Here is a 27538-nt window from a genome sequence, read left to right as displayed (position 1 = left end):
ACCTGGGCACAGTACCCTGCCACCAGCACCTCGGCGCCGCTGTGGCTCGGATCAGCTCACCCTCATGAAATGAAGAGCTCAAACTCAACACGTGCAACATGTGCGAAAGGCCTCAGGGAACCCTAAACCTTCATTCCTTGACAAAGAAACATCATTACCAGGTTGGTGGGAAAGGAGATGGGTTCCACTTCCAACATCCCAGGAGGAAAACATGACAGAACTGCCATGAACAAGGAAGTCTAGAGTTCTAGTCATCTTGCATCTCAATGTTCATATCAGCCAGACTACAGGTGTCTCCTTGGACAGATACACTCTGTGCTCCAAGCTCCTCTAGCCGTGGTCAGGTCACCAGGGCTCCCCTCCAAGCTAAGTGAATGAATGACTATCTCATTTACTGATGCTATTAATAATGATGACGATGATGATGATAATGATGGCGGTCATTCTCTATTAAGCCCTTACAATGTACCAGGAGCTTGCCAAGTCCTCCTCAATGACTGTTTCATTGAACCCCCGCTACTCTGAGATTTAGTACTACTTATTATTCACCCCCATTTGACAGAGAGGGATTCTGAGGCACTAAGTGCAGAGGGGTTTAGTTTGCCCAAGGTTGACGCCATCAGAGGTGGCCCAGAACGCCCTGCAAGCATTTCCTGGCACTGCCTTCAGGACCTTTCCCTCCACCCATCACCAAGGCCACGGCCAAGCCTTTGCCTTGGCAACTGGAATCTTTACCTTCCCTGTGCAAAAACAAGACGGAGGTGGGCTTCCCTGGTGGTGCAGTGGTTAAGAATCCGCCTGACCATGCAGGGGACACGGGTTCGAGCCCTGGTCCGGGAAGATCCCACATGCCGCGGAACAACTAAGCCAGTGCGCCACAACTACTGAGCCTGCACTCTAGAGCCCGCGAGCCACAACTACTGAGCTCGTGTGCTACAACTACTGAAGCCCGCGCGCCCAGAGCCCGTGCTCCGCAACAAGAGAAGCCACAGCAATGAGAAGCCCGCGCACCGCAACGAAGAGTAGCCCCCGCTCGCCGCAACTAGAGAAAGCCCGTGCGCAGCAACAAAGACCCAATGCAGCCAAAAGTAAATAAATAAATAAAATAAATTTATTTAAAAAAAAACAAAAACAAAAAACAAGAAGGCGGTGCCAAAGCCAATGGGGCTCTGGAGGGATGCCTGTTATGATGCAATCCCAGACTAAAGAGCTGGGCCGTTTCCCAGCCAAGTCTAAGGCCGCATCACTCTGCTCTATTTAAACACGCAAGCAGAAGGCTTTCCAGCCTTCAACAGGCTTGTGCAGTGCTGCCACTGAAGCCTGTGGGAGATCAGAGTACAAATCAGCAAGAACCCTCTTTCCTAGAGGAAGCTGCAACCCTATGTCGTGGTTTAGAGGTCATCTTCTGCCGTCATTAGGAAGTGGAAGTGAGTTTGAATTATGAAATGCCAGGAGTCCTGTACTCTCAAAGTTAGGGTTTTTAACAAACATGGGACTGGGGTCATCAGATACACATACACAAAATACCAGTTTCCAAATCTCCGAAGGCAGGCAAAGCACGCAGCCACCGGGATGGGTCCACGAAGGAACTGGATACACACTCCATCTGTCCTTCAGTCCCAAGGGACCTGGGGCTACAGGTCCTTGTAATCCCAGCTCAGATGCAATCAAGGCGCTGAATCATAACTCCCCCTCACCCAGGAAGCCATCACAAGCACAGCACCCCAGAGGACAGGAGAGTACAGCTGGGTCCCCAAGCCACACAGAATTCAAACTCCCCGCCCTACCTGTGTCCCACCTGCAAGCAGGGGAGGCAGGGACATGCTCTCCTGCTGCGGAAAGTTCGGGAACAAGGATATATTATTTCAGAGCACGTACACCTCCTCCAAACAGGTAGCACACCATGCCGGTTTGCCTTCCGTCAGCAGAAAACACTCCCAGCTGACGCAGAAGCAACCCTTCCTTCCAGACAAATGCTGGGACGGTTCCTGCAGAGGTCCAGCCATCCCACTCCTCCCTGGTCCCTCTGCAGCCTGGGATTCATTCATTCAAAAAAGAGTCCTGTGGCGTCTGTAACGTGCGGACCATGTACAGAAAATCAAGGAGACCAGGAGGGCGTCGGACATGACCTCTACCTCACAGAGCTTGTGAAACTCACTCTGGAAGATTCCATGTTAACAGAGTACTACTCCTGAATCCGAGTCCATTTACAAAACCTTTGTCTACTTTCACCTGATACAGTTAGAAGCCTCAGCATCATCAAAGAGTCTGAAGTCCTGGGTTTCTGTGTTATAATGACTGGGCAACCCTCCTGCACCAGCGAACATGAGTGGGGACCCAAATGTTAGGGGGGTGATGGGCACCCAGCAAAGACAAGCCCAGTAGGTTATCAATATTGATTAAGAGATGCAGATGAGGCCAAGGGCATCCTGAGTCAGTATCTTGCAGGACTGAGCACCCACCCTCCCACAGTGCTTCTTCCACATTTCCATTCCTGGGTTGTGGACACCTGTCTTCAGTCTGCAGAAGGGGTGGGACGCAGGTGGCCGTGACCGGATGAACCGAGGGGCACCCAGTAAACCTGCATTGCCCCAAAGCTCCTCCTGAGAGGGGGGAAGGCCTGTTTTGAGGCTCCGGGGTCCAGAACGAAAGCGCCACCCAGCAAACAGCCCCCCCGCCCCGGACCTGATGAAATGCATCGCTGCCCTGCGCTGCTTCAGCTGAATTTTTCGAGGAGTTGCAGGTTACACCCTGCCCAGGCCAACAAAGGTTTCCTTTGAGTTAAACAATGTATAGCTGAACCAGAAGAAGGGAGGCGACCACAGACCAGGTGTTGAGTTACAAGACACAGGAACCAGATATCTTTGCCACGAACTCATTTTCTGCAAATCTCCTATATTAAAAGACAGCACAATACTGTCCGATAAATCAAGGCTGCTCTAAGCGGATCCGACTGGAAGCTCACGAGGACATCTGATCCACGAGCCTCGAGAAAAGACGGAATGGGGGGGTCCCGGGTGGGAGCCACTGGAGTTGATCAGTAGACACATACGAAGAAATGGAAATTAAACACTGGGCTCAGATGCTCGGAACTGCGACTCATCCGTGGCTTGTGTTTTTCACCCCCGCACATTCGCATTTTTTCCCTAACATTCTATCTTCTTGCCGAATGTAATTAATTTTAACAGCTTCTGTAACTTACCCCACAGGTTGTTGCTGTTTCCTTTAAACAGTATACTGCTGAGAAATTGATTTGTTTGCTCCCTCTGTCTAAAGAAACCACATTATGAAATATGTATAAATGTCACTGTTTGGGCTGCTGCTGAAGAGAAGTACAGAAAAAATGTTCCATTTTACCCCCTTGCACAGGGGTCCACTCATGGCAGACATTCTCGTCTGTTACCCATCTGCCTGCACGCACACAAACCAATGAACTACGAAGCATTTTCTTTTTAAACCTCCCATTTATCTTTAACTGGTACGAGTCTAAAGGAATTATCTTTTTTTTTTTTGTTAAAGGGAATTATCTTAATTGCTACGTAGAAAGAGTGAATTGCAAATGTGTTCAGTTAACCAGGAAGACTTTGTTTTTAACAGCACGGGGCCAGGTGGGAGTTGCCAAGGTTGCCAAAAATAAAGCAATCAATCAATCAATAAAGCAAATGTGTTGAGCTGCGTGTTAGGTGGACGCCAGGGAAGGGGGAAGCCACAGGCAATGGTCCTGGGGACAACCTCCACCGGGGACCACTGAATCCTCAGACATTTCCTAAAGCCTTACTTTGGAAAATGCACCAAATCAGGATCCAGAAATTAAATGATGAAGAACTCTGTAAGTACCCCGGTTCTTTCCGCATCACGTGTGGGCTCTTTCTTGAGCTGTGGAGTATTTCCTTAGCGTTTGCAGCTGAGGAATTTGAGGCTAAGCTGAAAGTAATGCCAGATTTACACTCGAACCTGGGGAGATGATGTGTTCCTCCACAAAAATCTAGATGGAATAATCACCAAAATGACCTAAAAGTAAGATTATATTTTAAAAAGATGTTATTGGCCCAATGCATTCTAGAAATAGTAGTTACAGCGGCAGTGGTAACATATAAATGCTAAACAAAAATATTTATACAAAGAAATAAGCTCTTCCTCTCCCGCTAATCACACCCAGAATGCTGGATTGAGACCCAAACATTTTTATATGAGAAAGCTCATTTCCCCACCCACTCACACAGTGACAAGTACATCCATCCGCAGTCTGAAACTTACAGCAAACATGAAATATCATTTCCTTCAACATGCCTGGCCCCTACCCTGCGCAGGCTCTCACCTCCATCCACTCCTCCCATTCTCCCTCCCTCTCACACATACATGCTCCAAGTCCCAGGGAAATGATAAGGAGCAGACCAGTGACAATGGCCTCTAGTTGTCCCATAACCTGGGGCTGCTGTTCCTCTGTCTACTGGGAGGCCAGGGGCAGAAATGCTTCTGTGTGGGGTCTGTTCAGGTTCCCATCGTGGCTGGCCTTAGACGTGCTCTCCCTGCACACAGCCACACCCCTGGGGACAGGCAGCAGCCCACGGTCAGCCCCGCTTCCCATGGACTCCACCATGCACATGAGAACGTGAACTTCCCAGAAAGCCAAGGACCCCGAAGTCATCACGACAAAGTCATCACTACAGAGGGATCCTGCATACCGGCAAAGCAAGTCACAGGACTGCAGTGTTTCAGCAGGGACCAAGGGAACCCTGAGCCTGGGGTTACACCATCAGTGTCCGAGCCCCAGGTCTACTCATGGGCCCCATGTGCTGGCATATGATCTCAGCATCAAGTTCTTCGCTAATAAAACAGGGATCTTAGCCAAGGTTATAGGATCTTGGGAAGAGAGGGCCACGTACCTAGTCTGTCCGCACGTAACGCTGTATGGCGTGCTCAGTATTGACCCAACTCCTGCCCCACCAGGAGAGAGGGCCGTGGCTCCGCTGCTCTCCTGTGGCCGCAAGGAGCCATCCCTCCCAGGCAGAGCCCTCCAGCAGGAACACAGCTTGGTAGAGAGCCTCCCTGGCCGGGAACCCCAGGAAGTACCGGCAGGCTGGCTTATTCCGGACACATGGATGACAGAGTTCCGGGCCTGCCTGGCCTCGCTGGTTGATTAGAACCAGTCCTGAGGGCTGGGAGGTGGGCACAGCACCAGCAGAGCAGAAAATGACCCACCAGAATGGAGGGGCTAGGGGCCTGACCCCCATGTGACCGGGACAAGGACAGACTCTGAAAACAGAACCAAGGGACTAGGTGGGTGATCTCTCTGGTCCAGGAGCCTTGCTGGGACCTGGAAATTCCCTGGAGGAAAGGACAAGGGCTGACTCAACACCTCCCAGAGAACGGCTCCTACAGGAACTTGGATCTGCGGCTCATGAATAAAACACAAGCAAGAACCAAGAACCCAGAGCTCCAGCTGGGACCCCTCCTCCCCTCTCCGCAGAGAGCAGGGGCTGAAGCTCCACCAACATCTTCCCTGCCGCCCCCATCTCGGCCTCCTGGCTGTTTCTCATCTAGCGAGTCCCCTGGAGATGAAAGGCCCAGCGTATGTTGCTCTGGTTTGTGTTTTCCGATGTTGGCAGTTGTGCCTCTAGTCTAAAAACTGGAGCAGGATCACACGTCCCTAGTGCAGGCTGGATGGAAACAGTGGACGGGTGATGACCAGGGCAGGCCAAGAACTCAAGGGGACCCTGGAGGCCACAACGCAAGGGCCAGCATGACCACAGCCAGCTCCCTCCAATGCTCAAGCAGCAAAAGTCAGACTCGCTGCAAGGTGTAGGCATTTATTTCTGGAGTAAAGCAATACTTTCCCCTCTGTTTTGGGGGGAAGAAAGCTGTGTTGGCAGAAACAGGGCAGAGGCCCTAATGACCAGAGAGATGACTTCACCCAACCCCGCTGGCCCACTAAAGCCACACTCAGATCGGAGCAGCCTGGACCCTACAACAGACCTTGCAAGGCCCTCCCCTCTGAGTCACCAGCACCAGGGGAACCTCAGATCACCTTTCCCTGGGGCTTTGTGGGGCAGGTCAAGCTTCCACATCATTATTGCAATCTGTCAAAATAAAGCAGTGCACAAGCCTCTCTGGGTGCAGGCAGCCGGATACGCTGTCACGTCTTTGACAAACCGCAGCCACCGCTACGCCACCATCATTTTACAGAATAAAAGCTAAGGGCTGTGATTTGTATTTCCACTTAGCTATAGACATTTGACAAAAAGCACTTATTTTTCCCTGCTGCTTTTGTTAAAATTACAAGGTAACTTGGTACCGCTACAAATATTAATGCTTAGTAACAAAATGGCACAAGAAAAAACAATGACCCATCTGAACCACTGGAGAACTAAGTCTGGTTCCAGAAGTCAGCGAACCACGGAGCATGTTGGGTTTTCACTGTAACAAGCAATGACGTACAGAATGGATAGTAAAAGCAGAACAAAATGCAACAGATCTAAATGTAGCATGTAGTCATTCATTAGTGATGACCAAATGAGCCTCTTTGCACGGGGGGGAAGAAAGCTGACATGTCTGATTTGAAGTTATGAAAAGAAAAAAACCACAAACCAGACTATCAGGTCTAGAATAACAGAAATATAATGCTTTTAAATGAGGGCACGCACAAGTATACTAAGAGGACAAAAATGACGTATAAATGGTTCTAGCACCATACAGGTTTGCCGTTCCAAGACTGTGACTTTTCATGAATTTTGTGTTTTTTGTCTTATTTCCTTCTCTTCTGCCTACATTAAAAAGGATTTGTCTAGGAGATCTCAACAGGTAAGCTACCAGGTTGAAATCAACATGTGGTCCCTTGCTCTGGCTGCGATTCAAGATACCCCTCTTGTGTTGCTGGGTATTGACTGCAGTTGGGGCTGAGCGAGTAGCCACCCAACGGGTGGGGTACAATGTACTGGGCACGGTGACAAGGCAGAGAAAAGAGCCAAGAACTAACACATGCTTCTCGAACACACGAGAACCACACCCTGTGAGTGTACATGGGGGTGGTCGGGGGCGAAGGTTAACCCACTGGCAGGGTGCCCAGTGCTGGGGAGCAGCCAGGACGTCGGGGTCACAGTCAATGTGGGTGAGGTCACAGACACCACGAGGCATCCTGCAGGCATGGTGGCCATGCTCTAATGAGGGCCAACGCCAACGTTACACCGAGCTTCTCAAGCTTTTCCAGAGTGCTATCAAAAACTGTTACCCCAAATTATGCCCAAAACACATAAGTGCTGGGAACCATTGTACAAGGCCAATTGTGTGAGCGTGCTAGGTGCTAGGGAAAAATTTGCTATCAGGAATTGTGTTGCAATTTCATTCTGGTATTGGATGCATTTATGCAATGTCAACGTTCCTCTCTCTGAGATAGAGATCATTGACAAACAGGATCCCGCAGTGGTTCAATTATTAGGTTGAGTCAAATGAAAATGCTGTTATGTAACCATTTCTTGATATTTAAAAAGTCCATTTCATCCTTATACTGTGCATTTCCACATTCTAATCTTTAGAGAGATAGTTTTCCAACCCCGTGGTGCCTGCAAAACGTACCAAGCATCACTCTCAAGTTTTGGCTACCCAGCCAAGATGCTCCCTCAGGTGAATCTCGGGTGACTTTCCGTGAAGGACTCGAGGATGGGGCACTGCAGTGCTTGGACGTGGAGCTGGACACCCGTGGGGCTCTGACAGATTTCCATCACTGTGACCCACTGAAAACATCTTCAGTGCCGTTACCCAATCCTGGAATTAACACCCCACCAACCCCAGGTCCACAAAGAATGTGTACAACAACATCCCTGCCTGAGAACCCCGGGCAGATTCCAGCACACAGGGTCTTTTAAAAAAAAAAGGTTTCTTTTAGAAGAATGAGTGAGAGCCAGAAAAGAAAGAAATGTTGGCCTTAAAAGGCAAAGTTGAGTGTATACGGTTGAGAGTGGCCATCATGACTAATAGATATACCCATGTCCCACCCCCAAAAGAAGGTTTACTGATATTTCTAGTTTCTCATCTCCCCAGTACAAAGATTCTTAGAATTGTTCAAAGATTACGGAGTCGTCTCTGATAAGTAACCCTCTGTGAACTTCATGCTCTGCTGTGGCCTTTGGCCAGGCAGCCTTCTCAGATCACTCTTGGGAAAGGTTTCCGGGTTTCTACAAGGCGGGGGCTCATGGGGACCACCCCAGTACAACTACTCATGTCACAAATAAGGCCTCCCAGAGGGACTGCTGGGGAGTGGGCTCCGTGAGCCCAGGTCCGGAGCAGCAGCCCCGGTGTCGGCAACTGACCCTCCTCCATGGGAAAAGGCAGTGAGACCCTTCCCCGGGCCACACCCACTGGCTGGGTTGAGACTGAGGGTCAGTTCGGCCTCCCTGGCGGCCACCGGCTAAAGCCGTGCCTAAGGCTGCATTTTAAGGCCAACAGTTCTTTCTGTGTTATTATTTATTCCAGACCCTGTGTGCTGGAATCTGCCCAGGAGTCTCAGGCAGCAAATCCTGTTGTACAAATTCCTTGTGGGCCTTTGACCTTTCTCCAAACCTGAGGGTCTGTCCTACTCAGTCCTGCAGGGAACGAGCCTGGGGGTCGACGGAAAGAACCCTGAGAAACTTGGCTCACACTCTTTTTTCTGGCTTTAAGATGACACTGTCAGCTCAAGGAGAAAACCTTTTTTTCAACAGGATAAAAATCAATCATTTCTGAGAAGTTGCCACTTTGAGAGTCTAAGATCTAGGTTTTGTGGAAAATGGCTAAAGGCATGTTGAAATGAACTCAGGACCCCCAAAAGTCCTTGCTATGGAGGGAAGATTGAACTCTATTCATTGGTATTTTCTCATCCATACTCCAAATAAGCAGACAATTGAAGGCTCTCCTCAGCACACATCCCACATCCCTAAATCCATTCCACCAGAAAAAAAAACCATTCTATGTTCAAGACATCCTAGAGGTTGGTAAGTCTAAAAATCTTAGCTCATTAAAGATGTGCCATCATCAGCAAGCTGCTGTCTCCCTAAAGACGTCCATCTACCATTTTGCCCAAGCCACTCGGGGTGGCGTGGACTGTTTCCCTAATTCATTTTTATTCTTTGTAATTAATATGTCGAGAAGTCCTAACACGGCTCCATCCTGACTCGAGTTTCCTGGTGTAATTTCCATTGACTTATCTCTATAGCAGCAGCGACAATCACTTTACACTGAACTATATTGCTTCAGAGTTAATTACATGTGTTTTGCTTTTGATAAATGAAAATACCAGATGCAATTAATTGAAAGACAATCAATATGATCCCGCTATTAGACGTCCCGATGAAACATCCAGAGGCTGCCAGCGAGCCACAGTCATCAACAAATTGAAAACACATTCCAAAGGGGATTTTGAAAACCCTGAACTTTTACCTGGAGATATTTTACAATAACTCACCAATATAAATTTGTCCACAAACTCTATAGTTCACACGATGGGCTGTCCGTCTTTTTAAGAGAATCCAGCTTCATTGGTTCAAAACCATTTAAGGCGATGAAACCCTGAAAGCAAAATGAATTGGATCAGTGAAGCTGAAGCAGTGATTTTTTCCTTGTTGTTTACATCTAGCCATCCTTTAATTGCATTTTTCCAATGCCTTCGATTCTAAGCTACCAGAGGTTATTAAATGGTTTCATTAAAAATACTATTTGTCTTGCTTTAGTCACACACCAGATCAAATTAAACAGTAGAGCACCAGAACAAATGAACTCTTTCCATCTATTTTGACACGAAGCCAAGTGTGCAAAACCAGAAGGTGATACTGTGTCATTGCCGTGAAAATGTCATTTAACTTCTTTGCATCTCCAAGTAGCAAGCAAAGGGACAAAACAATCAATATCTTCAAGCAAAAAGTCTTACCAACTGTTTGAGAAATATGGAATTCAGAAGCCCACGGTTTATAAGTGCTATTAGCATAAATGCTGACAACTGTTAATCCACTGTAACTGATTAACGGTTGCAGTTGTCATTAAGAGAAGGCACTTTAACTTACTACTGAAATTGATTACTCAGTTAAGAATTCAATCCTAATGTTCGATAAAATTGCACTTTCTTGGCAAAGGCAATATGAAATGAGGTGATACATTAAACAGCACTCACATTTATTTTACTACACATGGAACGAAGAGGAAATACATGGGACCATCCACATTATCTGAACCACTTCCTGTGCACCCAGAGCAGTAAGAGGGGTCGGACGAGGAAGTTACTCCTCCCCGGGGCTGACAGAAAAGGCAAACATCTGGGCAGCAGGCATGTCCAGGTATCCTTTCTGTGCCTTTCCCATGAAGGACAGACGCAATTTCAATATTGGAGCTGCTATGCACCAGGGGTGTCTGTGTTTTAAGGTAGTCCTTTCTCAAGTCCCGTGAGAATGAACTGTTGCAGCCAACCCTGACCATTTCCAAGCTGACCTTACAATGAGTCAGGATACAAATAGTTGATTAATATTTTTTTTAAATGTATGAAGTTACTGTAACCAGTTTCCCAGCTGCACTCTACTTCTCAAACCATTCAAAAGAAAACCTGTGCTCTCTCTAATGTAAGGAAGGGTCCAAGTCCTGACGCCAGCCAGCTCCTACTTCACAATTACACGAGTTCACAGCAGGAACAGGGTGGTCTCCGTGGGCAGGGCTACCATGATACCCAAGGTCAAGAAGTAATTCACTCCCACTGTGCCTCCACACCACCTTACACCCCAAACTTTCCAATTCAAGGGAGGAGGGTGCGGAGAAGAGAGACATCCCAGCCTCTGAAATGCTAGGAAGGAGGGACAGGCACGGGCTCTCAGTAGTTCCAAGCCTCTAATGACACAGTAGTTTCATGTTGACTAAGCATCTATTATTGCCAAGGAACCAGCCTTTGGAGGCAGCGAGAGCTTGCCTAGCAAACTCTCATTCACCCTTCAAAACCCGTACCCTAGACATCTGTGACACCTTCACTCCTGACTGCCAGGCTGTGACATACTCTACCTATCGCCAAGTCTCTAAATGTTTAAATGCCTTGATCACGCGTTATTCGTCTCCAAAGTCTTCCATGTCTGGAATACAGTAGGAAATCAAATATTTAACTAACTGCATGCATATATATATATATATATATATATATATATATATATACACACACACACACACACACACACACACATATATATACACACACACACATATGCCTGTCTGTAACATTCTTTTCAACTAAGGTCTGAAGACAAAGGCAACATGTTAACACCTACCTAATCTTACTGGTTGGTGGGTGCAGGTTCTTTCCTTGAGATACTTCATAGTCAAAGTAATTAAACAAGGAACAGACAACTTGGCCGGTGACATTTCACAGAATTTTAAGCCAAAATTTCAGAAGAGCCTGCAGACTGCCCGAGCGAACGGTGACAGCTTATTTAGTGGATTAAGAACATTAAAAAGCTTGGAAGACTGTCAGAATCTTTAAAGCAAGTGCCCATTGTTACGTGAAGGTGGATATAAGTACTTAAAAAGAATGCAGCTACAGAAGGGCTAAAAAGGCTAAAAATTCAAAAACACTTGTTTCCGTAGATACTTGATGACAGTGCAACAGGGAGTAGTGCCCTGCAGATTTGCCAGGGGAAATGTTCTTGGCAGGATTCCTCCAAGAACTTCTAGGAGTATACAACAAGACACAGAAATGACTTAGCTAATTAAAATCACCACCGCTCCTACACGAGCAACCCCAGCAAGCTAAGCGGGCTGTTCCACCAAGTAACTCGGCCTCGGCCAGTAAATGCCAGGCAGCTCCAAGTTCACTCCGCTGCTTCTGGCCAAGGAAAAGGGCATCTATTTTTGGCCCATATGATCAACCTCGGTGAAGCTATTAAACATCACTTGGCAAATGTGTTCCACCCATAGTTGATGACGATGAGGGGGTGTGGGTGTGTGCATGAGCGCGTGCACACACACACACACAGAGGGAGGGAAGAGCAGTACCCAAAGCCTGGTGGAGTCCAAGCCAGGGCTGGGGCTTTCATATAGGAAACTTATAAATTCAGGACACATCGCCTAGAAGGGCTCCTACCACCTGGATTTTTAGTTTCTTCTTATACTGACTGAGTCGGGCATATGAAAATTACCTTCTAGGTCTATAGTTAATAAGTCTACTTTTCAGAAACGGAATGAGATGAGCTCTAAAAAGGTCTGGAAGGGGGGGTCCTGAGAGACTCTGCCCCGGCTCATTCCAGGAGGACCAGTCTGGCCCCCACTTGAACTTTGCCCTCTTTCGGAACGGCTCCTGCGCTCTGCTCTGTGCCCTGCATCATTTAAACTCTAGAGAGAGAAGAGGGGCACACAGGCTCAGCGTGGGCGCCCCGGCATTCCCCCCCCCCCAGCCTGCAACAGGTATCACAAAGTGCCCACTTACTTGCACTTACTCTGCATGAATTATTTCTAACGCCTCTAACGCTTTGATGTGTCAGCTCTTGTTACCACCCGGGGCCTGCCTGAACCCCACTTGAATTCTTTGCTCTGCCTGACTCATATTTGGGTCATCTAGGCTTTAAAACGCCCATCCTCTGTCCTGCTATGGCAGGTGGGGGCCCCTTCACCCACTGCTTCCAAGGAAAGCGCCTCTGCTTCCTCTCCTCCCGGCTGGCCAGTGAGCAAAAGCGAGGCCTGGCTTGGACATTTATTAGCAGGAGAGAGATCCTCATGTGGTAACTGTGGACATAAGCAGGAGGCCCAGGCTTGAGGAGAGCACTGGCCTTATCTGGAACCTGCCCTCCTTCATGCTGGGCTCATCTCAGATCCAGGGGGCCCCATGCACACTTACTACTTAAACAGAGAACCAGAAAGTAGTCCGCAGAATCATCCCTTGGCCCTCACAGATTTACTGCAATAGAGGGGCTAGTGGGAAAGGACTAAGGAGAGAGCACGGAGTTAACAGGACACTGCAGAGAAGCAGCCCAGGCTCCACGGGTCAAGGTGACCAACGCCCTGGGACTCTGTCCTGTCTGAGATGGAGAAGGCAGCATCTGCTTCACAAATGATCAGGTCCTTTCAAAGTGGTAATGCCCAGGGAGCTCGGCGCCCGGCCTGTGTACAGCCAGTACTCAGTAAATGCCAGTCATCGTCAGGCTTGGCACACGACTCCAGGACACAGGACAAGTCTGTCATCATCAGCATCTGCTAAGAACCAAACCAATCTCTGCTCAAATCATGAGATAAATGGTTCCTGTTTGGCCTAAGAGTCCAATACTCCTCACCACGTCTCTGAGGGACCTACACGCTCCCCCTGCAGGGTGGCCTCGCCCTCCGCTTGGTGACAGTCCTGTGGCATGGCTGTGCTCAGAAAAGGAACAAGGGACTGGGGAAGAACCATCCAGAAACCCCGGCCTTCTCTCTCATCAGTGTTCTCTTGGCTCGGACGCTGCTGGCTGGCCCTCTCAAGAGGGCAGCTGTTGTTATCAAATTTAAGACTGAGCCCTGCTGAAGTGATGAGGTATCGCCTTCCAGGAAATGCTGGTCCGCCCACAGCTGCAGGGCCCACAGCTACCTCGGGGCAACCTGCTGCCCACCAGTGCCTCAGGGCAGAAGGAGCCACTTGCCCACGGGCTGCTGCAAGAGGGACCCACAGACGCGGAACTTGAGCCCCAGCTCAAGGGAGCCATGGTGACCTGAAGGTCCGCGTGCAAGCCCTGTGTCAACCTATTCACCCCTCCTGCTGCACACACTAGCCACACAGCACCATTTTGGGGTGTCAATCTGTGTAAAAGGGGAGTGACCCTCCACGGTGGAATCACGATAAGGATGTGAGGACATGGGACGCAGGTGCCAGGGGCTTGCCCACGTATCCACAGCCGGGCCTCACAACTATCTCAAGTTCAAGGGTGGCAGGCGGGGAAAAGTCCCGAGTAGATGTGGAACCCAGAAATCCACAGAGAAACCAAATGTCCGCCCCCTAAAACCGACCTGCCCCTCTCAGCAAAAAAGAAGTCCTTCTGGCCAAAGAGGGACATGCCCAGACAGAAGTACCAGAAGTCAAGTCAAGGCCACAGACCGTAGCTCCTGGAATACATTTCACGGGACCCCTGAGCAGCCTGGGCCCCTCCCCACCCCCTCCAGCTCCTGGTTCACACCTGACCACCCTCAGCAGGTCTCCCACACATCCAGGGATGCATAATGACCCACAGCGGGATGGCTTCGGGCTGCCCTCAGCTGACTGGGCGGGGTAACCAGAGCTGCATGCCTGGGGGGCTGCTGGGGGCACAGACGGGCATCTCTGAGCAACATGGCGGGTGGGAGGGGCCGGCAGCTGGGGGGATGTGGCCTCTCCCCACGCTCAGAACTCGGGGCCACACATGTGTGATCCGCCCCTAACCAGGACCTCAGGCTGACACAGCGATGGCACAAGCCCAAGTCACCTGGGAAGGGCCCCCCCCTTCCCTCCCCACGTGTATGTATGCGCCTGCCCAGCCTCTCAGTATTAACGCACCCCTAGAAAGGCCTAGCCCATCAGGCACAAAGCAGTGTGGAATTCTGGTTTGCTTGTCACATTGGGAAAACCAAGGAAAAGACTACGTCCTCTGAAGAGGGAAACGCTGGACAAGACGGAATTAACACGGTGTGACCTGAGATACTTTCCCCTTAGCGCAGCTGCATCATTCCTTTCCAGGATCCAATTCCACGTACTACTGCCTAATAGTGAATAAACCGTATTAATTAGCTTGGAAACAATTTTCCTTTATTGAGGCAGGGGGACCCTGAAAGCTAATTCTTTCCATGTCCCTATACAGCCACACTGGTGTCAAGACACCTAAGGTCAAATCAACACTTCATTATTACTGCCCACCCCGCCATGTGCAAGAGTTTCAACTTCAATAAAAAAAATGCCCTCTGGGCACAAACTTTACATACAGTCTTTGTAGAGAGAATGTTTATGGAAATTTTATAATATTAAATATGTTCAGCTGCATTTAAGTTTTAAGAACATGAAAAGGCCCAACAGCCAAGATTTCAGAACTCTTGTCTTCAAATATAAGGAGAGCCAGTGGAAAACTGTAAGGGAAGTCTTGGAACTCTGCCACTTTCTTAAGGAAAACAAAATAGGATATTTTCTCAGTGTTGTCTCAGGTGTAGTCAATTAATGTGTCTGTTTCTCTGCTGCTTTTCAGCTTTCTGCTTTTGCACCCGCCCTACAGAGCTGGCAGATCTGAGCCCGGCTAGGTGACCAGAAATGGCCTAGCCTCGCAGCATTAGCTGGGCTTCACTCCTCTGGGGAAAGGCTCTGTTCTCAGTGGCTCCAGCAATGGAGAAATAAACAAGGGCATGAGGGAATTGGAAACAACTGGAAAAATGGACACGGAAAGCAAATCGATAAACGGGTGCTGCAAATCTGGCCCAACAGGAGCCAAGTTTTGAAAGAAAAAAAAAAAGTGGTTCAATGAGCAGCAACCCCACACACACAACGACGTCATCCTGTGAATTCAAGCTGCGTTCCCACACCCCAAACTGCCCAGCTGGCCCTGGAAGTGCAGGCAGCGGGCCTGGGCAGTCTGACTCCCGGTTCCCAGAAGCCTGGTTGGGCCCCCACGAGTCTGTCCCGACGTCAGACAAGCTGGGAAGCCGCCCTGTTAACTCTGAAATGCCCAGAGGAGTGGGGAGTCCTCGCTGGGGGGGACCCTCTTCCAATCAGCCTGGCTCAAAGGGAAGCCCGGCCCCTGAGGTCTCAGCCCAATGCATCAGGCAGCGGAGGTGTAAACCCACAAGTCAAATCAGAGACACCTGTAGGTGGCCTTTTGTGGTTTCAAATAGTAACGGAACAAGAAAGCTATCAGCCCAGGCACACGCGCCTCTGGGAGAGGTTCCGGAACCTGCTGGGAGTGGAAGAGAGATGAGATGGCCCAAGAGCAGAGCCCAGCTAACAGCAACCATGAACCAGTAGGGCACCTTGAAATGAATGCCCTGGCCTCGGTTTTCTCCCAGGTAGAGAGGAGGGCGCAGAAGAGGTGCTGAGTTCCTTTTCTTTTTTAAAGACTTTTTTTTTTTGATGTGGACCATTTTCAAGGTCTCTATTGAATTTGCTACAATATTGCCTCTGCTTCATGCCTTGGTTTTTTGGCCCTGAGGCATGGGGGATCCTAGCTCCCAGACCAGGGATCAAACCCGCACCCCCTGCAATGGAAGGCGAAATCCCAGGGAAGTCCCCCGAATTCCTTTTCATTAGGCACCCCATTGACACTCTGATTGACAAGGGGCACAGGGTCAGACAGTAAGCAGAGGGTCTCTTGATGCTCAGCACAGCAACATAAAACTTATTAAGCTGACAACCTGTAACATAAAATCGAGGATGACAGAGCAAAATGTTGAAGAGTTGGTGAGACAAACAGCCCCCCACCGCTTCAGTGGGAGTATGAAAGGGCACCTTTTCTGAAAAGTTAGATTTCATCCCCCACACCCCATTCTACCCCTAGGGAGTAATTAGAGGAGGAGTAAAGATTCACATAAAAATAAACCATCTAAGATGCTTCCCTGAAACAGAAAATAGTTGGATAACTATCCTTCCTGATACACTATAGAGAAAAACAAATAGCTATCATGTTATACCTACATACATTATGATACCTGTATCTCAACAAATTATTTAGTTTTAAAAATTCAAAAATATTTCACAACTTAGGAAAAACATCTACAGGTTAAATGGAAAAACAAATATAGAACATAAGACTCCAAATCTTATACCTAAATTTAAAAATATTCTTTAAACGGTGAATGTCATTTGCTAGTGTATGCATACCATGCAGGAGACAGAAAATACACCCAAAGTGTTAAAAGAAGTTATTTCTCCATATGCTAAGGTGATTTTTACAATATAAGTCTTTCAGATCATAAAAATTGTGCATTAATCTTCATATTTTCCTCTATTTCTCCATTTTCTGCAAAGAGCAGATTTCCTACAATCTGGAAAATGTACAGCGAATTTATGTGGGCTTCTACATCAGGAGAGGGAGCTGAAGCTGGGGATGCAGAGAGACAGCTGCTGCCTTGGTTCCAGGCCATAGCTTCACTGCAGAGTGGCTCTATTTAGGATCTAAGTCCTAAGTAACAGCTGCACTGCCAAGGTGGGTTTAAAAGGAAGTAAGGTATATCCCCTCCAACCTCATGCAAGTTTAATCTAGAAACAGGGTGTCCCTCTTAGGAATGCCAATGCATAGATCTGAATTCCAGTGGCCAATCAACCTGGGAGAATCCCTGAGGGGCAGGGGAGAGGGCACCCATGCAGTGGGGATCCCTTGGCTCCCCCAGGGCCTGCAGGAGAGGACGGACACTGCAGCAAGGCAGACTTAGCAAGCTCCAGCCAAGTTCTCGGCCACAGGTTAAACTGCAGAAGAATGAGTAGAGAGAAGCAGAAAATATATATGTGTGTGTGTGTGTGTGTGTGTATATATATATATGTATATATGACTTGAGAATCAAATGGCCGAGTCCGCAAGCCCTGAAAAATTACTCACAAGAAGAGTGATCGGATCTAGATACCAACGCTACGGACCAATGGACTAAATGCAAGATACTGAGCAGGGAGGAAGCTGGGGAAAGTTAATTCAGCCGAGTAACAGCCCCTCAAGCCCTAGCTCTCCGTAACTGTACCTCCATCCCCACCCCTTTATGTGTGTAGAAGGCACTGCATCGGCTGCTTCGTCAGGTTTGTCACTGGTTTAGTTGGTCAGCTCCATGTGGGCAGGGACAGAATGTGATTTTTATCTTAGAGAACTTGGAGACCAAACAATAGTGAAGAGCATTAGAATGAGACCACGAGTGGCCCTAGAAAAGCTCCCTCACCTCTGGCTGGGGAGGACGAGCCCGGGACGTGACCGTTCGCCCCCGAATGTGGGGCTGCACATGATGCCGCAGGTAAAGAGCTCAGCACTAGAAGCGCTCAAATGTTTAACAAATACTTGTTAACAATTCTATCGTTTAACAAATGCTTTCCTAACAGGACCAGGGGAATTCAAGAACCCAGAGTCCCGGGAAGAAAAAAAAGGCCTAAAGGAAATTAGGTTCAGTTTTATTTCAAACCAAATTTACTCAAACCCGAACCTACAGGTTCAGGGGAGGTTTAAGTTTAAAGTGAAGCACATCACTGCCATCAAAGGGACCAGCTGCTGTACGTGCCACCAAAGGAATGACCTGACTTTTGAAAATCCATTTACAGCGCTAGGCACGTCACAGAGAACAATACAGAGAAACTCTGCAAACACAAATGTGAGTGAAGACCCCAAAGGTGTAATGGAAAGTAAACTCATGGGTCCAAAATACTTTTCCCCTTAGAGGCAACAAATTCTAGTCTCAAGAATAAATCCCAGAGCCAGATGGGACCTCAGAGAGCATCACATCCACGAATGGGGAACCTCCGCCCCAAACAGCCTGATACCCACACATCAGGATAGCCCCTTCACCTCCGACCAGAGTTCAGACCACCAGGATGTGATGGTTCCTGACACAGATGCTGCCCCCTTGTACCCAGAGGAATCCAGGACAAGAAGAGAAAAGCCAAAGGCCAGACCTGCCTACAGCCCATCCCAGCTGCATGAGCCCATCCTGAGCTCCGGGTGGAGTTTTCAGGGCTTAACAGGCTTGATCTAGAAAAAAAAAAACCGCACAGTTTCTAAAGAAAACGCAAATACTACCTACTGATTCATATGTTATCAAGTAAATAACACTGGGAATCCTGAACTAACTTCCTCACTGCCTAATTACTCAGTTGCATTTCATTAACTTTGAAAGTATAGACAACCTTTTAGCACAGATGTTCATGGGAGTAATACTTCATAAATGCTGTCCTCACTGATATGATGCATGTGTAAATACACACACATATATGTTTAAAACACAGTGCAAATAAATGTGCTTTCTGAAGGAGCAATGGCTCAAAATTCTCACTGTGAAATTAGATTCTCGGGGTATGTCATTTTAACAGTTCTCATAAAGGCAGGCCAAAGCCACCTAGGTGCCTAGGGCTTCCTCTAAAGAAATCATGCTCACACAGCCTTTACTTTCCTTGTGCACCAGCCCAGAACACCCTGTGTTATTGTTATGAGTGCTAATAAAACATCAAAATCCAATAACCTTTATCCCAAGTTTTGTTTCAATCCATGCGCACTGTGCAAAAACACACAACACAGATGAACAAAACTCACAAGGTGAAGGGGGGGCTCTTCTGCTGGTTTCCCAAACCAGCCAAGCCATCAGGACACAAGCTTCTTCAAACGTCACCCCATGGACGTCTGCTGAGAAACAGGGCAGGCTAGCAGAGGCCGGAGATGCCTTGTTCCTCCCGACATCGAGAAAGAGTCCATGTGAAGGAAGAGTGTTTTGCAACTCCCAGGTCTCCATGATGGGTTTCCTCTTACCCAGTGTTCCAGTCAGTCTAAGACTGAATCAAAAATCTTTGGGGTGGGGACTTCACTGGTGGCGCAGTGGTTAAGAATCCGCCTGCCAATGCAGGGAAGATGGGTTCAAGCCCTGGTCCAGGAAGATCCCACATGCCACAGAGCAACTAAGTCCGTGCGCCACAACTAGTGAGCCTGTGCTCTAGAGCCCGCGAGCCACAACTACTGAGCCCGCAAGCCACAACTGCTGAAGCCGGCGCGCCTAGAGCCCATGCTCCGCAACAAGAGAAGCCACCGCAATGAGAAGCCCGCGCACCACAACCAAGAGTAGCCCCTGCTCACCGCAACTGGAGAAAACCCACGCGCAGCAACAAACACCCAACACAGCCAAAAAAAAAAAAAAAAAAAAAACCTCTGGGGTGGAATATTCCTCATCAATAAAAGGGAACAAACCATTGATACAACAACCTGAATGAATTTCAAAGGGAACTGTGCTGAGTGAAAACACTCCATCCCAAAAGGCTACCTACTAGTTGATTCCATTTCTATAACATTCTTAAGGGACAAAATTACAGAGATGGAGAACAGACTAGTGGTTGTCAGGGTTTACGGACAGGGAAGGAGCCAGGACACTCGAACTCTAGAATTTTCTCTGAGTGAGCTGGGTCTTGGAAGTCAGCCAGCCCCGTTTACAACCATGTATGTTGGCCATGAACTGTCTGGGCCACCTAAAGTGGGTGTGGCTATAAAAGGGGAACGGTGGGGTGGGGGAATCCTTGGGGTAATGAAACTTGTGTGTCTTGACTGTGGTGGGGCACAATGGAATCCACACAAACAATACAACTGCACAGAAGGGAATACACCCAAATGAATGTGTGCAACACTGGGGAAATCTGAATAGTATCTGTGGACTCTATCAGTATCAATTTCCTGGTTATGCTATTGTCACTATCATTTTGCAAGATGTTACCACTTGGGGGAAAACGAGGTAAAGGGTCTTATTGGTCTTATTTCTCTTACAACTACAAGTTTAATTACAAAAATAACAAGTAGCTTTGTCCTGTTTTTTTTTTTCCTTTTGGTCTGTCTGTTGAGTGTGGTGCATGTTGACCGATAAATAGGGAAATTCCTTTCTTTGGTGGATTGGTGTTTACAAGGAGCCTAGCCTGTTGACAGGATTCACACTCTGAACTGGGATTAGCTTCCTCCGGCTGCCAGGGCACACGGCTCCTGAACCCCTGACCTTCTCTGTTGGAGCTGGCAAAGATGCTTGCTACGTAAGTTCTTTCCTGGGAACAGGCACAACTGACTGGTTTCTCTCGCTCAGCTGCTGCCAGATGCCCAGAGCTTCCCAGGTCACATGTGATAGAACTGCCCTGGAGAGGACAAGAGAAAACCAGCCTCCGGGGCTGGTCCGTGTGGGCGAGTGGGTACAGTGGTGGGGAACCCAGGACTCCCTGATCCCACATGGCTAAATCGAAACCTCAGGCAGCAGGCTGGAACAGGCCAAGACCGTCCCTGGCTGACACACACAGCTGTACACTGGGCTGGCCACCTTCCAACACCCAGCTCGCTCAGAGAAAGTTCTGGAGCTGGAGTGTCCTAGCAGATTACCAGAGCCAGCGAGCCACCTGTCTGAGAGAACCCACAGCTACATGCCTGCTTTTCCAGCAGCCTGGGGACCTTGTGGCTGCCCTCGAACTCCACATCAGCCTTTTGTGACAAAACTTAATCACACTGTATCAACCTCAAGGTCTTTTGTGGCGTTCTGTGTCTGTCCTCCAAGATCCCCTGTTGCCTCCCTTTTAAGGAGAGCTGGCACAGTCAGTCCTAACACTCCCCGGCACCTCCCCGCTGATTCAAAGAATCCAGAAGGAGAAAATTACAGGAGGAGCATCGTTGCTGTTTTGCCTTTATTGTCTTCAGGGTCACACTTCTTTCCATCCATTCAACAGGAGTTTATCCTTAATGTCTCCCACTGACAATAATGAAAGTACCTCCCTCTCCCCAGAATGTGCCATTAGGTAGGTACAAGCGTACAGATGAAAAATATTTCAATCACAATACTATTTTTTTCAGATTCCATAAACCCTTAAATAGCCATTTACTGAAAAAGCTGAGCGCTTTCAAACACTGCCCAGCTTCAAAGCTGATAAAGAAATAACCAGCGACTCTTCCACGGGAATACAAATTACATTCTACATAAATTAAATATATAATTTGATTAAACATGTTTATGTCTTTGTGATGACATTTAAAATAGAAGTAATCATTTTCTTTCTTAAAAGAAAAACTCTTTCAAATATAATTCGAAGCTGTCAAACCTATCTCCTGCTACAGATCTGTTAAATGTCACGTACCTTCAAAGGGGGATGGCAGTTTCCTTTTAAATATGCAGTTCCAAACAGTGCGTTCTGAATCAAGCATGTATTAAAATACACCGCTGGCATTTATCCTGATTAAGTAGAACCCTCTCCCCTTGCTCCTGACGGATCTGCTCCGGGGGAGCAGCTCCCAGCCTGTGTCTTCCCCACACAACTCCAGAGCGGCTAATGCCTCCACGCTGGCTGCCAAGCACCGGGCTACCGGGCCCAACACCAAGTCACACCCCTGAATGCCTTAAGGGGGCAAAGGTACCCTCGTATGATCCCCACGGTTTCCCTCCCAGATATCTCGTTGAACTCTCTGTAACCCAATTTTGGCCCAACTGTAAGACAGCGTTAATCAGATGCAAAGAAAACTCCGAACTCATTCTCCTAAGTCAATGACCTACATATTCAATTGCTTCTTCTCCAACTCAGTAGCAAACACCATGCTATATTTAAACACAGAGCACAGATATATCTTTCTTCTGAAATGCTTAGAGATACAGAATAGGCTTACACTCTAGCCCTCCTTCTCAACTTAAGGAATGCAAACCTTGTCAGCATCAACTTTTTGGGGAACTTAAGAGAACGGTATGGTCCCTGTCTCCACTGTTTTCCTAAGAAGGTACCAAGGGTCATTTTTGAAAAAAGGAAAGGTAAGCAGCATCTTCACTGGAACGCAAGCGGAGTGACGCCTGCCTCCTCAGCCCCTGGCAAAAAGCAAGCGCTCACAAAGAAAACAGATCAAAGGACTTCAAGTCAGTTAAGGGTGGGTAACAAGCATGTCGCATACCAAGTGTCCAAAGGAGACGCAAACGTTCCGGGACCAACACCAAATAATCTTGGAGCCAGCAGAGGAGACAGACAGCAAAAGGAACAGAGAGCTCTCAGAGTCTAAGACCGGGGGAGGGGGACTTTTCACTGCCAATCCCTTTGTATCTAACTCGAATTTGATGAAATGTGGGCAAGTCAGCCCCTCCACCCCACCCTGCCCCCAACCGATGTGGGAGTAGGATCCTAAGAACACCTGAAGAAGCGTCACGGCAGAGGCTGGAAAGACCAAACAGAAGATGCCCAATGCAGCCCAACTCTGCACCAGCGGCCTTCCTCCTGGGAAAGGGAAGCTGCCCTTGGAGGAGGGACGGCAAGGAGAGGCCAGGCCCGTGCCTGCACAACGCGGGGGAGCCTCGTAGACAGACTTGCAGTGCAGTGGGCAGCCTGGGAGAGGACCAGGGTGGGTGGGATACACTTCACAACCAAAGCCCAGATCCAAGCCGGAGCTGGGAAACCTCAGCTGCAGACGCCTTCCTGCCTCGTCCTACCGTGTGACCTTAGGCAAGTCACTTTGCCCCTGGGAAACCAACTTCTCACGGGGACAGGAGAGGAATGCTACCCAGCCACCATGATTCTGTAACTCAAGTTCTAATTCCATTTAAAACAGGCACTCATGAGACTTGGAGCCAATTCTCTAGTCACTGGGGCTTGAAAGAAAACGAGAGTGTGGAAAAAGAAGAGTTATAATAGGAACGTCTCTTCTTCTTTGGATTAATGTACGTTCCCTTCCTTGGCGACAAACTCCACCCCACTGGATGGATGAGCAGAGCCAGTAATCACCACGCATGAGGCCAGATCCTGCAAACTGACCTGTGGCAGCAACAGTGAAGGCAGAAAGCGCGGGTGAACCAAAATGTGTAGTGGGGGACCTTCGGCTTGGCTCCTGCACCCCCAGCCTACTACTAAGAGGGGAGCCTTCCCAGTTAACGCCACATGTGCTCCCATCTCCCCACGCCTGGGGCCCACAGAAGTCATCAGCCTGGCCGCCTCCCCCGCTGCACAGTGGACTCTCCTGGCTGCAGTGCTGCTTTTCAAGCCTTGCTATCAAGGTTATTGAACCCAATATATACACACATAACTATAGCTATAGCTACCTATACGCACATACCCAACACATCCAAAAGCTCTGGTGTGGACTCCTGATGGTCAAAGCCAACAGCCCTTTCTCCTCTGCCATCTACCTTCCCAGCTGTACCACACACCCGACCCACACCACTCTATCCATTCTGATACTGCACCAACAGAGGCAGGTACTGCTGAGAGGGAGATTTGGAGATAAAGGAAACATAACCTTGTCTTCAAGGAGTTCCAACAAGGAACAAAGAACAGAACGCCAAGTGCTAGAGAAGCAGACATGAAAGAGGGAGAGAGTGCAACTCTGCCTAAACTCCCACTCAGATGCTCCCAAGTCAGTTTCTTCGACGGTCCCTCCAAGGAACTCCAGGTGCCCCTCACCAACCACCTTCTAGACACCTCCTCTCTGACTGCCCATCCCACCCGCCCCTCAAACTTCGCTCATCCACAAGCATGGACATCACAGCTTTACGCCCTTGGAGTCCGTGACTCCAACCAAAGCAAACCCAGACCCTGCCCTGACTTAAGTTCCTGATCCTGGAACCAGCCAGGCCTGCCCCCTCCTTTTGTCCACCTCCACACCTGAGAGGCCGGCAAGTAAGGCCAACGCACACCAATTCCTGGGCAAGAAGTGAAACTCCAACCGGCATCTCTAAAAACACCTAGCAAAAGCCCAGCTGAGATAAATACCTTTTTGGAAGAATGACCCAGTCCAATTCAACTGGCCTAGGCCCTGAAGTATTTTAAATGCCATTCCAAATTAAATGATACCCTTAGAATGGCTTCCCCTAAATTGTCCCTCAACACTGTGCTTCTGACTTTCCGGGTGGACCCAGGCCCAAGCAAACAGGTCTGTGTTACCAGACCTTGGCTGATGGCAGAACCCTCTATCCCCTGTAACTCCCTCTAAGGAAGCATTTCTTTTTTATTATTATTATTATTTTTTTTAATTTATTTTTATTTTTGGTTGCGTTGGGTCTTCATTGCTGCACGCAGGCTTTCTCTAGTTGCAGCGAGCAGGGGCCACTCTGCGTTATGGTGTGCAGGCTTCTTATTGCGGTGGCTTCTCTTGTTGTGGAGCACAGGCTCTAGGTGCGTGGGCTTCAGTAGTTGTGGCACACGGGCTTAGTTACTCTGCGGCATGTGGAATCTTCCCGGACCAGGGCTCGAACCCATGTCCCCTGCATTGGCAGGCGGATTCTTAACCACTGCGCCACCAGGGAAGTCCAAGCATTTCTCTTTAGGACGAGCTCAACAACACGTGTCTCTAAACTCACAGGAAGAGAGCTGTTCACAGCCAACTGTCTGGAAATTTGCAGTTGCTGTATGTCCATTTTTTGTTTTTTAATCAACTCTGGTCCTTCCCCAATCTCATCCCCTCTTACAGCACCCTGGGTTTTTTTTTTTTTTAATTTTATTTTATTTATTTATTTATGGCTGTGTTGGGTCTTCGTTTCTGTGCGAGGGCTTTCTCTAGTTGCGGCAAGTGGGGGCCACTCTTCATCACGGTGCGCAGGCCTCTCATTATCACGGCCTCTCTTGTTGCGGAGCACAGGCTCCAGACGCGCAGGCTCAGTAGTTGTGGCTCACGGGCCCAGTTGCTCCGTGGCATGTGGGATCTTCCCAGACCAGGGCTCGAACCCGTGTCCCCTGCATTGGCAGGCAGATTCTCAACCACTGCGCCACCAGGGAAGCCCAATCCTGGGTTTTTTTTGTTTGTTGTTTCTTTTTTTTTTTTTTTTTTTTGAGTCCTCAAAATACTTTCTCCAAAGAGACAGGATATAAATAAGTAAAATAGAATCCATTCATGAGAACACATTAGAAGTCCTATAAACCACATCCCTGAAAGCACTGACCCTAAAGAGACTTCGAAAAGCTGGCAGCAGCCTCCCCAAGGCCAGCGAGGCCGGCACACCCTGACCACTGAGCTCCTGGGTGGCCCAGCTCACGGGGTGTCTGATCTTCTGGTGGCTGATCTTCAGGTGGCCAGGTAGCTGCACAGAACACCTGCTTAGCCTGTTTCCCCACGCTGAAAGAAACTAGAAATGCATGTGCTACCACGTGATTATCAGTGGGCTCCAAAAATGAACTTCTGTCAGTTACGAATGCAAAAACATGGGCACAGATGTTACAAAGGACCAGGAAAACACCAGGAACCAAAGGCCCTGACCCTCACGCTTCACTAGAGGGTGCAGTATTTGGGGGGTGGGGGAGGGGATAGGAAGACAGCTTGGGGGTTGGAGCAGGTAGAGGTGTGCCCAGGAAAAATCAACAATTGTTCTGAACATCCCGGGAAAGCCAAGAGAAGCAGGCCCCTCTAAACAAAATAAAACGGTTACTCCTTCCAGAGCAGGCAAGCCTTACAGCCCACCCCACAGCACAGCAAATGGTGCAGACGCTGCATCTGTCTGGCTAGCGGAGGGAACGGGGAAGAGGAAGGTGCTCCCCGCCCCAAACCCCTCAAGCAGAAAGCCAACATTCTGCTAAGTGGTTAAAAAATAGCTCCATCTTCCATACATGATTGGTAGCAGTGTAAAATGTCATTATAACTGCTTTATAAAACTAAACATACACCTATTTTATGGCCCAGCAATTCCACTTCTAGGAATTTACCCAAGAGAAACGAAAACATAGGTCTGTCCATAAAAATACATGTACAAGAATGGTTCACTTCAGCTTTATTCAGAATAGCCAAAAGCTGGGAACAGCCCACGTGTCCATCAACAGGTACTTGGGTAAACTCACTTGGTGGATTCCTACACTGGAATACTACACAGCAAGTAAAAAGGAACAAGCAATTGATCTAGGCTAAAACACCTGAAAATCTCAAACACATTTAAAAAGCTGAATTTAAAAAGCTTTTCCCAAAAGGTATATGTGGTATAATATACATGTATGTATAACGTGTGAATATGTATATCATGTAGTATATTAAATGCTAGAACACGAAAAATTAATCATGTGGGGGTGGGGCGTGGTTGCCTGAGATGATCAGGGAGATAGGAATGGGGACTACCATGAGGGAACTTTCTGGAATGATGGTTATGTTCCGTATCTTGATAGAGTTGGGGTACCCAGGTATATGCATCTGCCAAAACAAATGGATTGGCATGCCTAGGGTCTACGCTTTTCATTTTACCTCATGCCCCCCCCACTCCCAGCCCCCTGAATACCTCCCCCAAGTCCTACCTCCAAGGAAAAATAAACTGAAGGAACCACAGAAAGTCAACTTCAGTAATGAGATGCATGCTCAAGGACTCTGGGGTGGAGCTCAGTGAGGTCTGAAGGCCGCTGAGAAACGCTGAGGAAATAAAGACGACCGATGGGCGGGGAGATGGAGATAGCACGGAGGTAACAGCCCAGCCTGGGGGGCGGGGCGGGGGTACTCACTGCACAAAGGTGCCCACTCAGGGCACCTTGGACTCTGCTCCATCTGCAGAATGAGGACCCCAGAAACACCTGCGAGACCAGTGCCATCTCCCCACCAAGAGCTGGGACCCCAGCGGCCCAGGTGCATGGTCACTCCAAATCAGAGTGTGGGAGCGGCGTGCGTCCAGGTGATACCCACTCTTCTCCGTGAACAGACCCGAGAATTCAAGGAGGCTAAGGATCGTGTGTATCAGCACAGGCTGATCAAACAGGAGGTCCCGGCCCAGTCAGAGTAAACCCCCAGGGCAGTCACATCTGCATCCTGCAGGTTCTCGTGCTTTGAGGCAGAACTCCCGAGAGCAGCTCTCAAAGAGCAAACCGATTACACGGGCCCATTTGGAAACACACTGCTAAATGCCATGTGACTTTTAACACGGCTGTCGTTAGATGCTGTCAGCCTAAAGTTGCATTCCCAGTGCAGGTCACACACAGACTGCACCTACTAGC

The 27538-nt window shown here is 48.6% G+C and overlaps 1 protein-coding gene across 7 annotated transcripts in view; it reads right to left on the bottom strand.

Annotated features, from left to right (window-relative positions):
• CTBP2 (C-terminal binding protein 2) overlaps positions 1–27538 on the bottom strand; it is a 164471-nt gene that overhangs the window by 105230 nt on the left and 31703 nt on the right. For 5 of the 7 annotated variants that reach the window (XM_082423064.1, XM_082423063.1, XM_082423060.1 and 2 more), the window contains exon 2: positions 9437–9540. The exons of the other annotated variants lie outside the window; for them this stretch is intronic. The gene's annotated coding sequence lies outside the window, so the exon portion shown is untranslated. The remainder of the gene's footprint in view (positions 1–9436; positions 9541–27538) is intronic. 7 annotated transcript variants of the gene reach the window in all.

The sequence above is a fragment of the Balaenoptera physalus genome (assembly GCF_965194825.1).
Source record: "Balaenoptera physalus genome assembly, chromosome: 14".
Lineage (NCBI taxonomy): Eukaryota > Metazoa > Chordata > Mammalia > Artiodactyla > Balaenopteridae > Balaenoptera > Balaenoptera physalus.
This window is presented reverse-complemented; position numbering and strand designations above follow the sequence as displayed.